This window comes from Arachis ipaensis, chromosome B07 (assembly GCF_000816755.2).
Source record: "Arachis ipaensis cultivar K30076 chromosome B07, Araip1.1, whole genome shotgun sequence".
NCBI classification, from domain to species: Eukaryota; Viridiplantae; Streptophyta; class Magnoliopsida; order Fabales; family Fabaceae; genus Arachis; species Arachis ipaensis.
This window is the reverse complement of record NC_029791.2, coordinates 31,565,186-31,571,061: the sequence shown is the minus strand read 5'-3', so window position 1 is coordinate 31,571,061 and position 5,876 is coordinate 31,565,186. Positions and strand designations below refer to the sequence as shown.

Sequence of the window (5,876 nt, the reverse complement as noted above, 5' to 3'; positions counted from 1 at the left end):
AGTGCACTAGAGTTTGAGGATTGAATATTGGAGATAGAGGATTGGTTCATGTGAGATATAAGATTTTGGAGTGTAGAGGTGAGACCAATGATGTTAGAGATGAGTATATTGTTATCCAATAGAGGTTGGGGTGGATAGGAGGGTTCATTTGTTGGGGGAAAGGGCTCATAATACGGAGGTGGTTCTTCCTGATAAGGATATAGAGATGGTGAATATTGAGGTGGTGGTTCTAGGTGTGGTTCATATGGTGGTTGGTGTGGTGGATAAGGATTATGGTCATATGGAGGTGAATGGTGTAAAGGGGCTTGTGAGTTTGTGGTTCAAAGGTATGTTGGGGAGGTGGTTCATAAGCATATGGTGGGCCTTGTTGGTAACTACGAGGGGGTCCACCATATTCATCATCTTGGTACGCTCCCTGAAATGGCTCTTGACCATAGTAATTTGGTGGAGGTTGGTTGTCACGAAAGGGTCCACCATAACTATTGTCTTGGTATGCATCACAGAATGGTTGTTGGTTATAGCGCACTGGAGGGGGTTGTTGCCAAGAGGGTTGATCAAATCCTTGTGGCTCCTCCTATCTTTGATTCTTCCAACATTGATGCCTATTTTCATTATAGTTTCTATTCCTTACAACAACATTGGAACCAAACTTGAAACCAGAGGGGTGAGAATTCATAGTAGCTAAAGAAAATAAAAACAAAAACTAAAAAAAATTAATGAAAATAAACTCCTAAAACTAGAAACACTGACAACAATATAAGATAAAAATTTGAAAAAGGTTTAAATTTTGAAAATATTTGATTTTTAAATTTAAATTTTGAAATTTGAATTTTGAATTTGGAATTTTGGAATTTAAATATTGAAATTTGAAATTTGATTTTGAAATAAGATAATAAGATAAGATTTTGAAAAAGATATGATTTTTGAAAAAGATTTGAATTTTTGAAATTTAAAACTAAGATAAGATAAGATAAAAATTTTAAAATAAAAATATGAATTTTTTTTGTAATTTTCGAAAAAATCAATTAAAATAAAGAGAGAAGATATTTTTAAATTTAATGAGGAAAGAGAAAAACAATAAAATGACACCAAACTTAAAATTTTTAGATCAAAACGAAGAAAATAACCAAGAACAACTTGAAGGTCAAGATGAACACGAAAAACAACTTGAAAATCAAGAAAGAACAAGGAACATTATTTTCGAAAATTTTAGTAACATTATGAGAAGGTGCGGGAGGCTCGCCGCTGTTGATGCTTCACACCGCCGCTGCTACTGGAGCCTCTCGTTGAAGAGAAGAGACAAGCGCAGACCTAAGAGAGGAGAGATGAGCGCCTTCGCAGCTATGAGGGAGATAGCGTCAGGAACGAGAAGGAGATGCCTTTGCCAGTGAAAATCGGTGCTCTGAGCTGCTACCAGTGCGAGGGACGCTGAGCTAGTGAGAGGGAGAGCTCTGAGCCAGGGATGCCGATGCTCTAAGCCGTTCCCGTCGCTGGTGCTCTACACTGCTGCCACTATGCGAGAGAGAGATGGAATGAGATAGAGTGAGATACAAGAGTGAAGAGGGAGGGAGGGCAACCGTCGGTGTCTGATCTAGAAGCCAGAGGTTCTGTGCACCGCTTGTCTGCTTCGAGAGAGGGAATTCGAGAGTGAGGGGGCTACGAGAGAGATCGTGAAACTGAAAACCCAATCCCAAATTTTTGAATTTATATCATGCTAAAAAATTACTAAAATAACCTCAAAAAAGAGTTATAGGCCTGCCGGGCTAGCCCGCCTTGCTCTGCCAAAGCCTGCGAGTTTGATGGTGCGGGCTTGGCGGGTCCAAAATCTCACTCCGACCCGCCTTTTTTGGCAATTTGACCTGGTGGAGTTCAACCATGAAATAGTAATATATATAATAATGATCTTAATTATTTAAAATTTTATATTTATTTTTTATATATAATTTTAATGTAGAAAATAAAAAAAATTATAATTTATTGATATAGAATTATAGATTATGTTCTTGTCATTTGAATCAGCTCATGAATTCGAGTCAACTTGTGAGCTTTTGGTGAGTCGAACTTAAGGTTAAGAAATACGCTTGATTGTAAGTGATTCGAGCCATGAGCCAAGCTCAATTTTCGTAAGACGAACTTGAACTTGGTCTAGTTTAACTCAACTCGACTCACTTCCAACCCTACCTAAACCCTAGAGCTAAAAAACCCTACATATTCAACAAAAAAATAAATGCTATCACTTTAAACCCTACATAATAACTCTTAAACCATGAACTAAACAACCAAAATCCTAAACTTTCAGTCATAAAATCAAAGCCCTAAACCTAAATAACTACTCATTAAATCTTTTACCATAAACTTAAAAAATTACCCCCTCATAACTAAAGCTGACATCCTAAATAATAAAATAGAATTTTAGGTAATCATACAACCTAAATCCAAATTTATACTATCCTAAACTATATAATTATAAAAATTTAATCTTCTACATAAGTTTGTTTCATAAATTCAACAACCCTACTATCCATAACAAATTAAATTTACCACATGATAACAAACATTTCATATGCACTCTCCAATTTAAAATAAAAATCATTATAAATAATTGGGTCAACTTCACCAACATAATCGGGAGACATAAATATCATTGATTATTCCATTCACTATATACGTATAGCACACTAAAAATAATAAATGGGTGCCACGCACATTGGTTGGAATGGACCTTATCTGTATGGTGGATATCTACCATAATGGACCTAAGTGAATGTAAGCCTTTTCTTTTTTTTTACTTTAGACCGTTTTACATACTTTTTGAAAATTTTATTTCTCAACCCATTCTATCATTTTTTTTAACATTGTATATAGTACAAAATAACTACATTTCCAAAAATCGTGTATCCTAAACCATGGGCTAAATACAACAAAAATGTCATATCAATATTAAAAAATTATTTAATATAAGTACTTTTTCAAACGTCTTAATGGGATGATTATATTTCCTCCACTGTTAATTATTAGACAAAAACTATGTATTGTAGGTCCGACTTCTGTAACTATTGAGTGTCATTGACCAAGGTTCAGGTGACCTTTACATTGCAGGATATACGTGTATGACTTCTTAGCTTTGATACGCATGTTCAACAAGTGAGGAAGGTATCTTCCTTCAGCACCATAGAAATTCCCTAGTAATAGTGCAGCTGCCTTGGTTTGCACTGAAGCATGCTAAGAATCTACCATCATAGTCTCTAAGTATGCCATCACAGGCTGTTTTATTGTCTTTAAAAACTGAACCATCTGAATTTTTTTTAACAAATGGATGCTTAGGAGGAATCCAACGAACCTATTTCACCATAAAATTATTGACACTCCTCCTTGGCCATGTAGTAATCTTTTGTCAAATGCATAGCAAAATCATGAATCTTGTATTCATCAATAGCTTTGTTGAGTCGAAACCATAAGTAATTCAAAATACTTGCAAATAGTGGGGGCTAAGGAATGCCTTTAATGAGAGACTAAGAAGATAAATTCACGAATAACCAAGGGATGAGGGAAATTATGAAAAAATCATCTGAGCTCAAACTATTATAAATGCTCTTCCATATCTTTTGAGCAACCTTACAATTGCAAAGAATGTAAAATAAAGACTCAGAAAGAACCGCATACAGTGCACGTATCACTAGACGCCATTTGTCTTCCACAAACAGAGCTATTGCTCCAAGATAAACAAAGAAAATATCTTAGGGAAGAGTAGAACACAGACCCATTTATCCTAATCCGCCACAAATCTCCATGGTAAGCTTCCTTGCTAGATCAAAAACATTCCAAGCTTGATCTTTTCTCCTTTCAAAGATTTTTGCATTTTAGGCCCTTCGTAAACCCCAACAAATAGCTGCGAACAAGCTCATCTTCTAATCCCTATCAATCCCATTTCTGGAGGCAATGGTTGGTGGTTTCGTCTTCAGAGCCACATCTTGAACACAGAGAAGGAGATCGTTGGTGGATGTTGACCAACATAGGTCATTTGTCGTGTAAGGTGCCAGAGAAAGAATTTGACTTTTGTTGGAATTTTTAAGCTCCAATTTTCAAATTAGTGTGTTTTGCATCACTTGGGGATATTGTTCTATTAGAGGATGATAGAAGGTGTATGCTATTCTGTACCAAAAAATGACATCATATTATTTGCTCTTGTTCTAGGTCCAAATTAGCTTATCTACTCCATCTTTGTTCGTTCAGGGGGACACTCAGGATACAGGCTACCATGCCTGGGGGGAAGGAAGTTTCAATTAAACTCCTATTTCTGGATACGATTTTCTTTCAGTAACTCTTTAACTCAATTGAAACCTATAAATATGTTACTGTCTGGATTGAGGTAGAATGGGTTTGGGGGTGAGAGCCAAGAATCTTGCCAAATTTGGACACTGTCACCCATCTTTTTCCACTACTTTTCTCCCTTCCAATAAAATTTACCAACCCCAAGATGATTGAAAATCCTTTTTGCTGAGATAGGAGAGTTATATCGAAAGTATTTTCCCTTAAAAAGATGCGAGAGCAGTGAATTCGATTTAATTGTTAGCCTCCAAAATTGCTTGCCCAGTAGCACCAGATTCTAGGCTTTCATATCGTTGAAACCAAGTCCACCCTCCTTCTTAAGCCTCGTCATATTATCCCAGTTGATCCATGCCATCCTTCGTTCTTTACCTTATTGTCCCACCAGAACTACATTAGGATTCTGTGAATATCATCCACTAATGAGTCTGATAGCTTAAAACATGATAAAGTATACACCGGTATCGCCTCATCCACCGCTTTAATTAACACATATCTCCCAGTAGTTGAGAAGAGGTTCTGTTTCCAAGCTTATACCTTCTTCTAAACTTTATCCTTAATTGCCCCAAAATTAGTCTTTTTCAATTTATGCACAACAGATTGTAGGTCTAAATATTTGTCCTAAGCCCTAGTATCAATAATGTTGAGACTTTCTGCTAGTTCGTGTCTGAAAGAAGGGGTTATTTTGGTTGAAGAAAACTAAAGATTTGTTAAGATTTACTTTTTGACTGCTGAAACTCTCATAGTTATTGACTACTCCCAAAGCATTGGAGCACACTTCTTCAATAGCCTTATAGAAAAGAATTGAGTCATCCGCAAAAAAAGTAATTAACAGTCGAACACTTTCTGTGAATCTGAATTCCTTGAATAGTCATGTTTTACTTTGTTTTGTGTAGCAAAAAAGGAGGGTTTTTTCGCACAAAATAAAAAAAAAGTTATATAGCCATTATAGTTATATTTTCAACTGTTTTTCTATTATTATTATTGATAGAAAATATTTTTAAGGTTATACTAAAATACTTTAAATTTGATGCCAATCTTATTTTAAATGTAAAATAAGGCAAAATGTCTATCATTTTATATGAATAATTAAAGTAAGTAGTTAAATAAATCAATGTCTATAAAAAATAATATTAATTCTCTCTAGAAAAAAGCAGTTTTTTATTTAAATAAATATAAAAAATATTTGAATTCGTTAAATACGTACTGTGAGAAAGATTGATGAAAATACGCGGTGCCATTCACATAAAACCCCTGCAAAATGGATTTGGCCTCCAACTCACAAGAACCAACTGCAAAACGAGAGTCAGGCCTGGCATAGCCATTTCTTGGATAGTAGCCACGAAATGGAAGCCATTTCTACCCTAGTCTAGATGAAATAAAAAAGTTGCGATGACAGGCTATGTCAATGACGATGCATGTGAATTAGGCATGTTTGGTCTGTGTGAGATATATTAGATAGAGCTAGATATCCTTGGCTATAAAATAGTAAGGTTCAAGTGTATGAAAAAAAAGAGAAGAGATTCTCTGAATAACAAAAAAATTCATTT

General features: G+C 35.2%; 1 long non-coding RNA gene across 1 annotated transcript; it reads left to right on the top strand.

Moving 5' to 3' along the window:
* Positions 3,047-5,221, top strand: LOC107608186. Its single transcript, XR_001612752.2, has 2 exons — positions 3,047-4,016; positions 4,234-5,221. It is a non-coding gene; the product is annotated as an uncharacterized LOC107608186 (long non-coding RNA).